A 19,034-nucleotide genomic window follows, 5' to 3' on the forward strand; every position below is an offset into this window, starting at 1 on the left:
AAAGTTCTACAGTCAAAAAAGTCTGATGATACTTATAGCTCCATGTTGTCCAGTCTGTTAACTCATCATTGTCAACCCTCATAAGCCCACCCAAGAAGAGGACACAGTGGCCCCACAGGCTCAGAACCTCAGGTTGATGAGAAATTACTGTTTCCATTGCACAATAATGCAGGGTCATAAAACAATAAACAATAGCCTGTCTTTATTTAAAATTTTGAGGGGTCCCTGGGAGGCTCAGTCTGTTAAGCCTCTGACTTCAGCTCAGGTCATGATCTCACATTTTGTGGGTTCCTGCATCAGGCTCTGTGCTAACAGCTCAGAGCCTGCAGCCTGCTTTGGATTCTGTGACTCCCTCTCTCTGCCCCCCACACTTGCTCTCTCTCTCTCTCTCTCTCAAAAATAAACATTAAAAAAATAAGGTAAAATTATGACATTTTTTTCACCATGAATTTTTTGCATAATTTTTGTTTTTTAAATATTTCACTCTCTTTTATCTTGATTATTAAATTCTTTGGTATTGCTTACGTGTTTTGCACTAACCTCTCCCCAATCCTATCCCATATTTTGTTGTGAAAATGAAATAAAATAATACATGTGAATCCCTTAGGATCATGCCTCACATATACTTAGTGTTCAGTAGTGTTCTCATTAACAGTGTTTTTAATAAGGTTACATGCTATGGGACGCAGATTTGGAGCTCTTTGGTGTTAGCTCTTTGCGAGGCAATCTTCTCAATATGCTGGTATTATTTTTAGTTCTCTTGAGTTCTGTTAGCCAACAAGCACCAAGCTGACCATATCAACTCACGGTAGGTCCTATTAGATATCCTTTAAACAGAACTATTATACAAATATCTTAATTTCTGCCTTTTGTCTTTCTGAACAAACCAGCCAATTGGATGAAGAAGCGAGTCAACTCAAGCCCATGCTTTCTCACTGAACTGGTCATTTGTGTGAGTTGATGGACCTGTCAATTTGGTCATAACAGTTGAGCCAGATGCTGGTGCAGATTTAGTGGTACGGCTAATTCCTGCACCGTGAGCCTAAGTAAAGGTGGGCCCCTCGGAAACATAGCTGGTTGAAGACTGCTCTCTCCAATCACATTGCTCTCTGTGTCGTCACAAACTGACATCTGTGACAGTTCCACCCCAACTTGAATGTCTGTGATCCCTGTACACAATGTACTCTGCTGTCTTCTGAAACCTCCCGAAACCAATCTGACCGGATTATGATGTTGATTACACCTGGGAATGTGACATATGAGGTATTTAGAAAGTGTTTCCAAGAGCAACCTTGTCAAAATATATCTTCACTCTCATAAAAGTGACATAACAGCTGCATGGCTGGTTCCAACATACACAAAGTGCATGATAAATAAGCAAAAAAGTAAACATATGCCAAAGAAAACTTAGCTGATGTTATTTTAAGTCGAGTGATATTTCGGAAGGGTTAAGCATCCCTACGACTAATATATGATTGAGAGGACTCAACTTTAGTACCTGCGTGAGAATATTATAAACCAAGCCCACGCGATATTAAAATAAGTGAAAATATATGCAAAATTTATGAGAGAATGTCAGGTGTAATGTTTGATAAAGTAAGCTTAATGCTTAAGAAATTTATCTTCAGGCTGAAAAAGCCAACTCTTGCAGTTCTGAGTTAGAGTATAATTTTAGAAACTCTTTTCTGTAAAGTCATTCTTTTATTAATGAGATCAACTCTAGGTGAGCTGAAAGAGGTAACTTCCTAAAGCATCCAGGAGGACAAACAAGACTCACAAAAGCACCGCGAAGTCAGCATGCCATGTTAAAAAAATACTGAGAGTCAGCTTCGTACTATTCTTTCTAGGGGGAAAAGGTGACAAAAATCTGTCCTCAGAAAAATCTTTTGATTTGTATCCATTCAGTCCACCTTTTTCTGTTTGGGACATTGCTGCAGCTTGTGAATAAATAAAATGTTTGGAGCAGAGGGAAGCTGTGTATTACTTTAGAACCTTCTCTTTCACGCTAGGGTATCATGTTGTTACACTTGGTGACACCCTATTATCAGGCCGGACTTCAGTAACAACGCAACACCAGGAAGTCCAGAGAGCAGATTTCCATTGGCTAACTGGTCACATACTGTGGCTCCCAGCTGAAATAATGCCGTGCATCAGCAAGGCAATGAATGAAGAGGAAATCTGCATAGTACACAGTCCCTCTGCAGGATGACTCAGTCTCTCTCTCATTTGTAACCCAAATGTCCTTCCTTCACAAAGCAGGCTGGGATGAACTCAATCAACCAGGGTAAATGATTGACAGCCAGCAGTGCTGAATTATCCAGCAAAAATTAGGAATGAACATCACACATGTTTCAATCTGTGAAATAACGTCATTTTCAGGACTACTAGCAATTTGAAGATGACCTTAAGATCTAGGCCTTTGGCACACTACCCGGAAGCTGGAGTCTGGTGTGTACCACTTTCTAATGCGCCTGAGTGGTGAGAAGGTTCTAGGAGTTCAGGGTGTTCATGAACCATGCACTCGAAAACAGTCACTGTGCAAATCTCCCAATTCCTGATTTTCCTCCCCAATGTGCAGAGCGTTACTAAACAAGCATGGAATTCTGAAGCAAAGTTGGAGACATACAGAAATATCTAAGTGACTGATTTTGTATCTCTCACACCTCTTTTCAGTCACTTCCTCAATTTGGTAACCAAAAACCAACAACAACAATTTAAAAATCATTAAAAAGAAAAAAACAAAGACTAATGGAATGGTTTGGTCAACCTCTTGCTGTTAACGGTTCAACTCTTTTCTGGAATTACTTGGTGACTGGATAAAGGATCCCCACTACTGTAGATGGTGTTCCCAGTGACACAGCATTATGGGATACTCGGCATGGTAATCCTGCTTATGAAATTCAAATAGAACCAATTAACTTGTTCATAGCTGTTCCACATCTTTTATTGTCTCGTGTGATTATCTTAAAAGCTACCATATTAGAGAATAGCATCATTTGCAGACATCAGTTTAATATTAGCTTCTCTTGCTCTGAAGACAACAGTTCTCTTTCCCTCTCTCACTGTGTTGTTTCATGTCTCTGTCCTACTCCTCCCTTCCCATCTTTCGTCCACTTTCATTCTCCCCCCCCTCCAATTTTTTTTTTTTGAGAGAGAGAGAGAGAGAGAGAGAGAGAGAGAGAAAGATAGGGACAGATGGGGAGAGTGGCAGAAGGAAAGAGAGACTCTCAAGAAGGCTCCATGCTCAGCGTGGAGGCTGATGCAGGACTTGATCCCATGACCCTGGGATCATAATCTAAGCCCAAATCAAGAGTTGGATGCTCAACCAACTGAGCCACCCAGGCACCTCTCTGTCCATAATCTTTTAATAATATTTTAAGGTATTATTTTATGCTGGGGTTTCATTTCATGAAAACCATTCTACATCCCTCTTACAAAATGAAGACGATCAATAAATTGTCTGCTTGCCAATTTAAAAAAATAAGAGAGGTTCAAAATTGAAGAAAATAGCTATTGAGGTGTGACTGCAGACTCCAGAGTTTAGACGAGTGAATGCAAATCTCTGTACTTATGGAGAAAGAAATCTGTAGATGGATTTCTACATCCCACGAAATTAGTTGAAGCTCTTACATCAATATTAGGTATTGAATCTGACCTTCTTTGAGGAATACTTTAGGGAATGGACAGTTGACATTATTTCAGGTCATATGGGTTACAAGGTAGCATACTTACCGTAAGCATTAAAGGCTTTTGGAGAAGGAAATGGGTAGCCTCAGAGAATAACAGCTCTCCATATTCATGGCCAGGGGCCAGAATGTCAGAAAGAAAGTGATCACCTACTTTTTCAACAGCGACTGCCCCTCATGGGGAATGGAAGGTCTCTTTGATATTCACTATGCACAGGCAAGGAGTGAAGCTGGTTCTCGGTTTTGTACTGGGGCTACCTCTACGCACACTCATTACAAGGTTATTACTATCATTATGGTGGACAATGCAATAATATTTTAAATGGGCCAAATTTGGCTCCTAGCTATTCATGAGCTGCTCTTGCAGGCCTTAGGGAAAATGGCTTATGAGTGCAGGGAAATGGAATCTGGCGCACATCCCATTGCTTCCTCTACTACAAATCAGAAAGAGCCTCTGTGAAGAATATCCACAGTTCTGGTTCTGGTGAGCTCCGATGATAAGATATGTCCTTCATGAATAACTCTTTGGGCCTGACTGCAGAACTGGTTTGGGGCACAAATAATATAAAACAAGTGAAGTTAGTTCACCAAACTCTTCACTAATCCTTTCTAATGCATTCCTCTGACATTCTGCCTATCTTCCTCTGACTTCCTTTCTTATACACCACTTTTCCTCCCATGAGAAGAAAAAATTTACATGAAGTTAGCATGTGCCAAAGTATGTTTCCTGGGATAGCGGTCATTCAAAATGTCCCACCATAAAAGGATCCTGGGAAAAGTCTTTCACTCTTGGAGAGTCATAGTAAACATGAGTGTGTTACAGGCTTTGAGTTGCTTTAGAGAGGAAAGGGAGCAGTTTCATTGTGATGTGGGACCCCTATTTTAGGCATAAGATATAATACCTCTTAGGATTATTATTGTTCTAGAGAATTAAATAAAGTTTCAAATTTTAGGGGTCTCATGTAGAGCGTAATGTTTAACTTTAGGAGTGTCATAAAAAGGTTAGCTGTGCTTCAAAACTAAGCTATACCATTGAAAATTTAAACGAAATAAAAAGCCTTTCAAAACGTTGTCACCCCAAAGCAGGCATTCAAACTGTAAACTCAAAAAAAATTATATTGGTATTTATTTCTTTGAATTAATTATATATGAGATACAAGGTACCTGTTACGGGAAAACTTTTGGCATCATCAGGTAGAACTGATGTTCAAGGTAGTTTTACCAGCCATAACTCATAACAATAGTTAGTGTATGAAACATGGCAAATCTTCCCTAGCTCAGGAGATAACTTTGCTGTCAGTTGTATGACTTCTAGAAACTGAAGCTAAACTTTAAATGATATTTTATATTTATTCCAAATGTTAGCAATTAAGCCAATTAACTCTATTCAGAATAAATACCCTTTCAACTTCAAAATGGAGATTTCTTTTGAACCAGATTTCTGGTAACTTTCGGTCCTGATGTAATGGCTAGCCAATTGATTGTTAACCCATTTAAAAATAGGATTCCAGCAAAACCCTTTGTGCATATAACCATCTGCACAAAGATGCCCCTGGCAATTATTAGCTTGGTCTCTCTTTGCAGAATTCCTGGGGAAACATGATCTGCAGTCAACGAGCCCTTTTGGTTAATAAGCATACAGTGCCGCAGAAGGAAATTTAACAGGCTACTCCATCCATAGATTTTAGGAAGGTTGTGTGCAGGGAGGGAAGGCTTCTAGGCCTGCCTTGTTTTTCTACTTCCATTCTTCAGTCAAGGTGGCATTACTGGGGCAAGCTTGAAGGACCTGGGCAGGCAGAAAATGGTGCACAAACTTTCTCCTATAAAAGTAATTCTTTGTCCAGGTTAAGGACCAGTTCACAGTTTTATCAGAAACAGAGACTCTGTAATCATTATATTGGTGCACACATGAGGAGATACAGACCCTTATGTACTTGCACCACTGGACCTTTTGTAGTATTGATGTTCATTGTGATAAAAAGTAGAGAAACTGAACATTCAGGAGTTCATTTTAGAATAGGATTTACAGCTAGAAAGTCAAGCAAGAAACCTACATGGAATAGCAAGCTTTATCTCTGATTTTTTTTTATTTTTATGTTTTTAAAAATCTTACACATAGGCTAATGCCAGGAGCACTATCTAAGATCTAGAAGGTTCTTGGGAAACATAAAAGCCAAGGTTTCCCTTCATTTGGGGCTGCTGGGTTGTTTGGAAAGGCATGACCTAAGACCAACAAAGACAGAATTTTCAATATTGAAGATCAATAAAAGAGGCTTTACTGGACAACAGGGCACAGAGGAGGACATAAAGGGGGGAAATATTAAGGACTAATTGAAAACAGGCCAAAAAAACCCTTAGGCTTTCTAAATGAACTGGAGCATTTTAAATGATCCCGTGAATTTACTATTTAATAATACTGTATTAGAATCAAGTGCTACCCTAAGCTAGTTAAGAAAGGTTTTTAAGCAAGTTCGAAAGCTACAGAGTTACTTGAACAGTCAGCCTTCAGCCTAGACAGAACTGTAGAGTTCCTCTGAGGAGTAATCTTTTCATTTTGTCCATTTACGTGGTTGTGAAGACAGCAGGGTCAGACCATGTAAGAGAAGTGAATACACACTTTGGTTCAAGACAAAATGATTGTGTTGTTTCTCTAGGTGTAGACCCAGTTCAAGTTAGGTTAACCCCTATAAATCACTTCCCGTGGTTTCCAGTGACCTTTGCCCGATTATCACAGAGAGTGCTGCCTTAATCGTGGCTGATTCAAGTCTACCAAACCTAAAGTCTTGTCACTTTAGGAAATGCACAAACTGGGCTGATTTGCCTAACTACCTCTTTCACTAGGCCCCTGCATTTGAAAGCCTACACCCATTTCTGCTTTCCTGTACCCAGGTCAGCACCCAGCACAGATATGAAGTAAGCTTGTCTGAGCAGCTCTAGACCTGCCATTCTCATCCTTCTCTCCTAGAAAGCACCTCCCCCCGCCCCCACAACATGTTTTCTATGCTGACCTATGCCTTCTACAGCCCTGATCCATGATACTTAAGAACTTAGCGTGTTCCTACTCTACCCAGTGGAATTTGCACTGTCCCAGAGGAGTCACTTGCAACCTAAAAGGCAGCTACAAGTGGAAGGATTTCAGGTACCAGCCAGCAATCAATGGAAAACGCGAGGGCTGCATACACGTTCTAGTTTGCAAAGCGGCATGCTGTGACGTGTAGGGCTGATTATTTACTGTATTTCTGTTCCCTCATTCGCAAAAAGGAAATTATGAAAGTCCTTATGGGGTTGTTATTAGGTGTAAATGACTCAGTATTGGATAAATGCATAGGAAATAAATACTAGGTAAGTGTTTAATCATTACATAACAGTGGGCATCCAGATCTGTCAGGGTATGAGACATGTTAAATTTGAACACTGAGTTTAAACCATGAACTTTCACGATATGATTCCAATCCCTTCCATCCATGTACAATATGGATATCTACAATATCCTCTGCTAGAGTCAGACCGGTGTACTAATTCTCTCCTACACTTGAAACACTCCCTCAGACCTCAAACTCACATAACATACCTCTCTCCATGACCTCGTTAAATTTGACCTAACTTCTAAGGCCTAGATTCAATTTTCTTCATAAATCAGCTCTTGCCAACTGGGATGTACACTGGCTCTGCTTTTTTCTGAACAACAGCAATGCTTATTGTGTACAGCATAACTCTTGTGAGGGTTAGAAACATAGAAAGTACTCAATAATTAAGCTGCACAAGAGTTGACATTCAAAATGATATCTTATTTCCCTGCTTCCCCTGGGGGAACTGACCTCCTTCCTTCCCACTTTTCTGTAAAGCATAGGCCCAGGCTAACTGACAACTCAGCTTGCTTCTTCTTCATGGTCTACATCTACAGAAAATTGTGTTCTAATTGGGGAATGGTCCCTGTGTGTATGGCTTTATGTTTGTGATGACCAGTCCTCTTCACCCAGATGTCTATTCCAAACTATGCTCAATGCACCAAGCATTCTTCCAAAAAAAGAAAGAAAGAAAGAAAGAAAGAAAGAAAGAAAGAAAGAAATTCACAAGCAATAAATAATTGAATTTTCAATTATTCTAAATAGCCACTCTCTTGCCACAAAAAACAAGGAACTACAGAAGTACATCCTCTCTCATGTTTTTGTTGTGCTTTTTAACAATGTTTATCTTTTTTCTTCATCTCTGGCTCCTAGGTACCACAGTATTCAACAAATATTTGCTAAGCATCTATTGTACAAGGCCCAGAGCAATAAGATGGGCCAAGAAAAGGTGAATGAGACAGCTCTACCTTCAAAGAGCTTTCTATAAACAACCAGTCTATAGTTGTTGTAGCTCATTAAAATATAATAAGATAATAAAATAAAAATAAATAAAAAATAAAAACTAGTAAGGATACCTAGAAAACCAAGAGAAATTAAACTTTTTCCATGAATCCTAGTAATTCTCCCAGGAGCAAGTTTAAAGAATAAAGGGAGAAATATTTACCATCTTGTTAAGACTATCCTGGTTTTTTTTTTCTTTTTCTTTTTTTTTAGTTTGGGCAGAGTTGAGGTGTCTAACCTAACTTAGGTGAATAGTGATGCACTTGAAAAGACAGGAAGAATTTAGGACTCCTATATGATCTAGATTAACAATTACAGACAGTACTACCCTTGGCTCTTACCCTCCCTCACCCTGGGCTTTAGAAGGTGTTGCTCTAGCTCTCTCAGTTCATGTTTCTCCCCTCAGTGGGAGGACTTTGTGAGGTTAAGGTTTAGAGGGCAGTCCAGGATTGTGAATTCCACAACTGGCTAGTGTGTACCCTCCAGGCTTGAGGGATGGTCAAGGGGGTGTTATTGGTGCGGAGTATGGATGGAACTGAGCTATATGCAGTGAGGTACCCCCACAAGTACAGTGGAGCTTCTAATAGTGCAAGATAAAGTAGAGGTGAAAGAGAGAAAAGGGGGCAGGTCAGGGCTGTGAGTTGTGGGCCGGCCCTCTCTACATAATCATTTTCTGTGGAACTCCCAGACATCAGAGAACTCTAAGTTCAGGTCTGAGTTTAGGGATCATTGTGAAGGCATATCCTTCAAGGCAGGAAGACAGAACATATGTTATTTAATAATTCGTTAACTTGATTTATGACTTTTAAATATTATGCCTATAATGTATGAGGCTCCATATTTGTTCTTGCCCCAGCCTCATACATGTTAGGGCTAAGGCTGAATACAGCCATAGGCACATACAAAACGGGTTTGGCGCAGGCTGGCATTCCTCCAGAAATCACTCCAGGTTCTTTCTCCCCTTGAGCCTCCCTGCACTCTCCTTCACTTCCTGGACTGTTTCCAACATAACACTGTCTCTCTGCCTAACTTAATGGGAGTGGGATAGCTCTTTGGACCATTGGTTTGGCCCCTACTCTCTTCTCCCTGAATGCTATCTTACTACTTCCACATTTTGGGGTTCCTAATGACTGAACCCAGGTGCATTCTACCTTCTTGCTCAAAAATCTCAAACTCAAATGAGATTTGCATGAGAGCCAGCTGCATCCTCAGGGGCTGGCATTATCTAGTTGTCCCAAACCTCAGTTGTTCCCTATTTGTTACAATGTATGATAAACCCTTCCTTGGTACGAAAAAAAAAAAGGGGGGGTAAAGAAAGAAAATAAAAGATCTCATAAAGAAAGTCAATTGTGTTGACAATTGATGGAAAGAAATAAAAGAAAAGAAAGTGAAACATAAATTAAAAAAAAAAAAATACAGGCACCTGGGTGGCTCAGTCAGTTAAGTGTCTAACTTAGGCTCAGGTCATGATCTTGCAGCTTGCGGGTTCGAGCCCTGCATCAGGCTCTCTGCTGACAGCTCAGAGCCTGGAGCTTGCTTTGAATTCTGTATTTCCCTCTCTCTGTGCCCCTCCCCCTCTTGTGCTGGCTCTCTCTCTCTCTCTCAAAAATAAATAAAAACATTTGAAAATAATAAATAAAATAAACAAATAAACATGGGATGCCTGGGTGGCTCTGTTGGTTAAGCGTTTGACTCTTGATTTTGGCTCAAGTAACGATTTCATGGTTCCTGAGATCAAGCCCTGCGCTGTCAGCACACAGCCTGCTTGGGATTCTCTCTCTCTCTCCTCTCTCTCTCTCTCTCTCTCTCTCTGCTTCTCCCTCTGCCCATGTGCTCTCTCTTTCTCTCAAAAATAAACATTAAAAAATAAAATAAAATATGTTAAAATAAATAAATAAACCAAAACCAAACATCCAAAATCAAACTAAACCAAACCAAACCAAAACAAAACAAAACAAAACAAAACAAAAAAAACCAAAAAAACACACAAACCACAAAAGTGAAGGTATTCAGTCAAAAACTTTTGAAAGCATGAAAGCTTGTAGTGACAACGTTTGGTGATGGCTGAGATGTATGACTTAACACTGGTAGATCCATGGCATATGCAATCTCCATGTGCCATACCCCTTGTTATAGCAAAGTTTATCATAAAGCCAGTTCTGATAAACTCCTAATATCTTAACAAACACTTGTTAAAATTAATTAGTTGACTGACTCATTAATTCACCCATTGTACAAATATTCACCTAGCGTCTATCCAACAGACTAACTGGTATATTCCAAAACAAGCCCACCATGACTGTTCCATTACACATAGAAGCACTTCATGTCACAGCTGTAATGAGAAACTCAGCTTCTCTTTCTACTCTTCCACACAAGTAAAGCACCCCCTTAAATACTAACATGTGTTACTTTAACTCTTTGGGATGGAAATATTTCCAAAGTATCCTCATTTCCTTAGAGTATGCTAAATGTTCTGTAATTGCTCATAAAGTCAGTTGCTCACAGTTTTAAATAATTCTGTTGTACTCAGAAAATTGCAATGTATAGATGGCAGTCTGTTTGGTTTTTTATTTGTACTGTATAATTTTTTTAATCTATTCTTGTTCACCATTTCTATCCTTGTGCCTTCTACTCCCTTTAATGTGCCTCTCACCTTTTAACTGGGAAACCACATTTGCTGAAACTTTTTCTAAAATAGCAGTGAGCATCTGATATATTGTTTATGACACTTAGGACACTAATTTTATGGCAGCTCTTTTGGCTACTAAAGACCAGTTTTGATTATTTCCTATTTCTCAGGTGTATTGAGGAGTTATTAGATGAATAATTACTAGACAAATGAGATATTATTGAGATGTTATTTAATATATTACCAAACATGTCACAAGATAACTGGCTAGTTTGGGAAATATGATTTTCTTAAAAGAGGCTAATTCAGTGAAAACTATTTTCATTTAATTGACTGATTATTAACCAGGTCAATTTACTCAGTTGTCTGCATGTCAACTTCTAATGTTAAGAATTTATTTTCCCTCCTAAATACTCTGCAACTCAAAGTCTGAAATATCTATAAAGCTTGTAAAACAAAAATATTAAAATGGGCTAAGAGACTACAATATCCACTTTCATGATGATAGTATTAAGAAATGCTCCCCAGTGAAACTGGTGAAAACTATTTTTTTTATGAAAACCTTCAGAAATTGTCCCAAGGGGCAAATGGCATATAAAGAAACATCTATTCAAAAATATCTATGAAAATTGGGTAATAAAAGTGAAAGTGTGTGGTATTTGAACCATGATCACTCCCTCTCTCTTCCCCTCCAGCTCAGTGAGGTGGAGATTCCCCTCCAGACTGGTGCCACAGGGCTCCCTCTACCCCCAGAACCCAGAAGGAGGGCTTTCTTCCTGGCAGGAGTAAGATGTCAGTATTTTTCATCCTGCCCCAAGTGTCTTGTTGCTGAGGTTAGGTCCCAGGTGAGTACAACTGAGAAGGAACTCCTTTCTTGTACCCAGCCTCCAATGAAGGGAGGCTCCACTGAGACCTGGATTACTCTTTCTCTGGCTCATGAGTTCATGTTTCTACACCAGGAGAGGCAAACTGAGAGACCCCCAGCCTTCTTCCCCCTCCTCCATGGAGTTCTTGGTTCCTAAAATGGAGGTGACCTTGAAGAGAAGAGATCCTTGTCACTTTCCTTCCCTCAGATCCCTGGTGCAGAGACTTTTGCCTGGGGAGAGAAGTAGGCCATTAAACAGATAGCTCTTCATCTCTTTCTAGGGAACTGTCTTCTTTTGCAAGCAAGAGTGAAGAAATTCAAGCCTAAAGGCACTCTTAGGAACAGGAGAGGTTGTGGTGAAAGACAAATGGAAGGAGACTGAAGATGTAGCTTTAAACTGTAGGCCAACTAGTTTGTGGAAGAGAACAGGGAACAATACAGCTGGGAAGAGCCCTGCAAGGATCAGAACAAAAACCGACACTGACCTCAGAAACTAACCTTTCAAAGCAGCCAAAATCTGAATGGATTAGTTTGTAGAGCGATTTATACCCCAGGGCATTATCAAATGCAATAGAATAATCAGCTGGCAATTAGTGAAGTTTAACAATAAATGTGGTCAAGGCAAAAGAGGCAGAGTCCTACCAATGCCTCTGTCATTCTGGGCAGCTGTGAATACATCCAAACCTATACATCCCTGGAGAACAACATCAGAGGCTAAACACTGAAGTAAGGAGGAGAGGAGATGACATTAAAATAATCTAGTATGTTACTAAGCAAATAAATAAGTAAATAACAAGTAATAAGCCTGGGGTTGGATAGGAGTGGGGAGACAATACCAGAACAGGTATAACATGTTTTCCAAAATGCCCAGTTCCAAGAAAAAATTATGTGGCATGTGAAGAAATAGGAAAATATGACCCATATATAGGGAAAGAAAAATGAAGATAACTGAAACTACCTATGAGAGAGAACAAGTGTTGAATTTATGAGAAAAGACTTTACAGTAGCCATTATAAACATACTCACAGGATTAAAGAAAGCCATAATTAAAAAAGTAAGGCAAGGTCGGAGAGTATGAATAAATATAATATATAAGAAAATATAATTTAAAAAAATAAAGAGAAATGACAGACTTCACTAGAGAGGATCAATACTGATTTGAACTGGAAGATAAAAGAATACGTGATCTCAAGATGGAGTGGTAGAGATTGTGCAAGCTGAAAAACTGAGAAAAAAAGAGTGACAAAAAATGGAAAGCATCTCAGAGAAATGTGGAATATCATTAAACACACCAATGTACACATAATGAGATTAACAAGGGAAAGGAGAAAGTAGTAGAAAAATTATTAGAAGACTAAAATTATTAGAAAGACTAAAAACTGGAGTGGCTATCCTGATGTCAGAAAAAAATAGACTGTAAAACAAACAAACAAACAAACAAACAAATTACCAGAAATAGAGACATTTTATAGTGATAGAAGAGTCAATCCATCAAAAAGATATAACAACTATAGATACATATGCTAACTAATAACAGAGTACCGAAATACATGAAGCAAAACTTGACAGCAATAAAAAGAGAAAAGGCATTTCTACAACAATAGTTGAGACTATAACATCCCACTTTCACTAATGGAAAAGAAACAAATAGAAGATAAACTAGGAAATAGAAGGCTTGTACAACAGTATACACCAATTAGACTTAAAAGACAACTATAGAACATTAAACCTAACAACAGAATATATGGTCTTTCCAAATGCACACAGAGCATTCTCCAGGATAAACCATAAGCTAGACAATAACACAAACAAATCTCAATAAACTTAAAAGGACAGAAATAACACAAAGTATGTTCTTGAACCACAATGGAATAAAATTAGAAATCAATAGCAGGAAAAAATTTAGAAAACTCATGGAAATTAAACAACACTCTGCTAAATGACCAATGACATAAAGAAGAAATCAAAAGGGAAATTAGAAAATACTTTCAGATGAATGCAAATGAAGACACAATATGCCCAAACTTATGGGATGCAGCTAAAGGAGTGTTGAGAAAGAAATACATAGCAGTAAATACCTATATTAAGAGAGAAGAAATGTCTCTAATGAGTAATCTAACCTGCCCTCTTGAGACACTGAAAAAAAGGGCAAATTAAGTCTACAGAAAAGAGAAGGAAGGAAATAATAAAGATTAGAGCAGAAATTAATGAAATAGAGACTAGAAAATGTTGAGAAAACTGATGAAATCAAAGCTAGTGCTTTGTAAAGATCAAAATTTACAAACATTTACCTCAATTGCCAAGAACAAAAGAGAAAAGAATCAAATTATCAGAATTATAGATAAAAGAGAAGACATTATTACCGACCCTATAGAAATTAAAAAGGGTTATAAAAAACTACTATGAACAGTTGTATGCCAACAAATTACTTTAACTGGACAAATTCTTAACAAGATACAAACTACAAAACTGACTCAAGAAGATATAGACAATCTAATTAGATTTATAGCAAGCAGTAATAAAAAATGTACCAACAAAGAAAAGCTCAGGCCCAGATGGCTTCACCATTGCATTCTACCAAACACTTAATGAATAAATGCCAATTCTTCACAAACTTTTCCAAAAAGTAAAGAGGAGCGAATACTTCCCAACTCATTCTATGAGTTCAGTATCACCCTGATACAAAACCAAAATTATGACACACAAAAAAGAAAAATGCAAACCAGTATTTCCAATGAATGTGGATGCAAAGATCCTCAACAAAAACTAACAAAACAAATCCAGCAACATATAAAGAGAATTATACACCAAAATAGAGAAATGGTTCTGGGACAACTGGGTACCCACATACAAAAGGATGAAGTTGAACCTTTTCCTCATACTATCTACAAAAATTAACTCAAAGTGGATCAAAGACCTAAATATAAGAGCTAAAACTATAACACTCTTAGAAAAAAAACATAGGGGTACATTTTCATGACCTTGGGTTTGGCAAAGAATTCTTAGATATGACACTAAACACCCAAGTAGTAAAAAAAAAAAAAAAAAAAAAAAAAGATAAACTGGACTTCATCAAAATAAAATAAATAAACTTTTGTGCAAAAGACACCATTAAAACAGTGACACCCCAAAGAATGAAAGAGAATATTTGCAAAGTATATATCTGATAAGGAACTTGTATCCAGAATTTATAAGGAACTCTCACAACTCAATAATAAAAAGACAAATAACCTAATTTTTAAAATGGGCAAAGGGTCTGAATAGATATTTCTCCAAGAAAGATTTACAAATGGTCAAAAAGCACATAGAAAGATGTTCAATAATATTAATTATCAGGGAAATACATATAGGATAGTAGAATTAAAACAACAAGAACTTGTATGGATATGGACAAATCAGAACCCTCCTAGACTGGTGGAAAATAAAATGGTGCAGCCACTTTGGAAGACTGCCTGATAGTTTCTGAAACCATCAAATAGAAGTTCTAAATGACCCAGAAATTCCATTCCTACATACGTACACAATAGAGATAAAAATATCCCATGTAGAAACTTATACATGACAGTTTATAGCAGTACTATTCATAACAGAAAATGTGTAAACAACCAAAACGTCCACCAGTGGATAAATGTATGAACAAATTTATATCTATGTGATGGAACATTACTGAACAATAAAAAGGAATGGAATACTGAAATGTTCTACGACATGGAAGAATCTTGAAAATATTTATACTGAGTGAAACAAGCCAGTCACACAAAAAAACCCACACATCATTCAATTCATCTGAAAGTCCTGAACAGGGAAATCTATAGAGATAAAAAGTATATTAGCAGTTTCTTAGTGATGGGGGATGAGGCAGAGGTAGTTAATAGATAAATGGTACAGGGTTTCTTTTGAAGGTGATAAGAATATTCTGAAACTGACTATGGTGATGGTTGCATATATTTTTTGCATATACTAAATAAAATCCATTGAATTACATGTACCATCATAAAAATGATAAATTTGATCCCATATAAATTGTAAATATCTGCATTACAAAAGGAACCAAATACAAAGTTAAAAGTAAACTGAATAGAAGATATTTTAAAAATTTAATAGAAATAAGAGTTTAGTATTGACAATCTATAAGTAACTTCTGCAAATTAATAAAAAAATGACAAATGAGCAGAGTTGAAGTGGCATTTTACAGAGAAGAACTATGAATGTAAGTCAAATGAAGAGAATTTCAGCTTCGACAGGTACTCATGAAATATAAATATTAAATAATGATACAATTCCATGCTCATTAACAAAAAGACAAGGTCTAAGACACCAATGTTGGCAATGAAGTGGAGAGACAGGAATTTCATTCAGTCTAGTGGGCCTACCAGCTGTCGTAGCCAATTTGGAAAGCCACTTGATCAATTGTCATACCCTATGTCCTAGTAATTTGACTCCCAGTTATACTCCCTAAAATAATTCAAGCATATGAACTGAAGGAAACACATATAAGAGTGTTCACTGTAGCACTGTTTCTTCTTGCAAAAATCTAGAAACAACATAAATGTCCATGAGCAGGAAATTGATGGTGTATTTACCCTGGGGCACTAGACAACAGATAATATGAGGAGTCAAGGGCATATATGATAATGGAAATAGATCTTACAAAACACGTTGAGTAAAATTAAGGCAGTTGCCAAATGATATATATTTAAATAAAAATTTAAACCTTTCAAAAGTAATAGTCCACAAATATCCGCACAAAAGTAAATATAAGTGCACAAGTAAAAGCACAGAAACACACGGGATTGATAAACATTGAATTAATAATAATCGTCATCTCACTGAGAGAGTCAGTGGAATGGAATTGGAAACGTGTTTACAGAAGGAAGGTTATTTATAAAAGTCTAAAGCAAATGTGTCATAATGTTAGGATTTAATGGAAAGGCAAAGCAAAAAGGTGTATAGGATGAGAATTATGTGCACAGGTTCTGAACCAGAATGCTTTGTTTCAGATTTGTCCTCTGCCACCTACAATCTGTGTGACTTTATGCAAAGTACTTAACAACTGCACGCTAAGTCAGAAAAACAGAATGATAATAATAGTACTGCATAATAGGGGTGTTTTGAGAATTTAATAAAAAATTCATAGATGAATGCTTGGCATGTAGTGTCTAACATTGTTACTTGTAAGCTGCATATTTAAGCCTCAATATTTATTTTTCTATTCTAGTTTCTCTGTTTGAAATATCACACAATAAAAATACTATTTTTTTTTTAAATTATACCAGACTTTACATGGGAAGAGAAGGCAAAGAGGGGCTATCCACAGGGATACATTTGATATACGCTGATCAGTCCCTGCTTTATAACCCAGATATTTGAATTTCTAAGAAATGAAAAGTTAATTACAGGGTAAATATTCTAACAATTAAGGCAATGACTACACCAGATAGCCACTTACCGAGTTAAAAAGTATTTGTTAAGATGTCTCCTGCTTGTCGAGCTTTTCCTTACCAAGTAGGCAAGTTAAAAAAAAAAAAAAAAAAGATCAAGCAATAGTCAACAGATTCCCTGACCTTACTGTCCATGAAGAAAATAACCAGAGAACAAGGGAAGGGATTGTATAAGTTCCCCGTATACTGGAGTAATGCAGTGATGAAAAAGGGCTGTTTGGCAGGAGTAATGAGGGAAGCTTGATAGGCTGGTTGGCTTGGTTTTTTGTTTGTCTGTTTGTTTTATGTGGAAATAGAATTTTATTTTTGAGGAAAGTGTAAGATTGTTACAAGTTGAGAAATCAGGAAAGCGTAGCACAAGAGGCAAGAATGAACATATCCTGAGAGGGGACTATCTGCTTGCTGAGAACAGAGGGTTTACTCCAGGGAGGGGTGCAGGAGAGACTATAGGCTTCGACAAGCACATTAATATCGATAAGCCATTAATATCAGAACTATACTTTATGACAATTAAAGGGGAATTCTTTAAGAGTGACTTCTGGTGAAGTTGATCCTGAGAACCCTTTTACTAGGAAGTAGTTTTGGTTTGAATCTTCAGAGGAACAAAAAACTACAAATTTCATACTCTTGTCAATAGAGATGAGAAGATATACCTTGAAGCTATAGACGAAGTAGAATACATTTGGAAGGATTTGCAACATGACAGTCTCCCCTCACATGCATAACTAAACAAATTTAGTTTTAAAAACAATGGCATACATTTTAGGAGAGGAAAAGCTAGTAGCTATAAAACCTCTCACCACATCTTTTCTGGAGCTCATGGAAAAAGCCCTACGGCGATCTTTACAACTACCCAACAAGCTCTTGAAAATTAGCTTTTTCTGTGATTTAATAACACCATTTACAGGAAACAAAACTTAACTTTTTTAATACCCACTAAGAGAATGAAGGCAAAGGGATAAAGCGGTAGCCAGTGAACAATTCATTATCTCTGTGAAAACAAACATGTAAATAATCCTTTATTTAATTTCATGGATGTGGAGTGGGTAGGGGAGAAAGTAAATCCTTTTCAGACATTATGCTGGTGGCTATAAACACCCTCTCACCCTACCCTGTGGTCCCACTGACACGCTGGTGCTAAAGTGAAAATATTCTACCAATTCTAATAGACTGAAAATAAAAATAAACAGCTTAATTACATGGTGGGTGTTTTGGAATGGCTTTCTGAATTTTAAAGTGCTCATCATATGTCTCTATTATTTCCACACTCCACAAGACTTCCTTGCTTGAAGTACTCAATGAAGTGAGATCGATGCAACACATAGCCAGGAAACATCATGCTTCCAATTCTAGTATCTCTGTTCATTTAATCATTGAGGAGGGCAGTGAAATTATAAGCACTGTGGCAACCTTGCTGGCTCATATTTCTACTTGAATGTCATGCCTAGCTCAAAACTTCTATCCCAAATCAGGAGAGTAAGAAAAACTGGTTGAGAAATATTTGATTAGTCTTCTCTGGCTAACAGAGATGTGGATTTTTAGATATCAGGATATGTTGTAAATTTTCACAAGACAGAACCAAAATCTACCAAATTTGGTGGTATTGCCTTCAAAGGAAAGCCTATGTAAAAGCTTTGTGAAAGTACTGTATCATGTTACTAAAGACAAATCATTTGGAAAACTCCCTTTCCCTAAAAGTCAATTAGTAGACTATGTGATCCAATCAGTCAACTCCTTTTTTGAACGTTTTTGGTATTGACACTATGGACAAAGGAGAGAGAGGGAGGAAGAGAGGGAGGGAGGGGGAAGAGAGAGAGAGAGAGAGAGGGAGGAAGAGCAAATATAGAGACATAGAGATAGAGATAGAGGAGGAAAAGGAAGTGAAAAAAGAGGAAGAGAAGGAAGGGAAGGTAAAGGAGAAAAGATAGAGCAAATGATAAAAGGCAAGAAAGGAATAAAAATGGAGGGAAGAAAGTAATGGAGGAAGGAAGAAGAAATGAAGTATAAAATTTTTATAACTAAAGAAACATGATTTTCAAAAGCTTTCTTTCAGGAGCTTAT

This window comes from Panthera leo, chromosome A3, assembly GCF_018350215.1.
Source record: "Panthera leo isolate Ple1 chromosome A3, P.leo_Ple1_pat1.1, whole genome shotgun sequence".
NCBI classification, from domain to species: Eukaryota; Metazoa; Chordata; class Mammalia; order Carnivora; family Felidae; genus Panthera; species Panthera leo.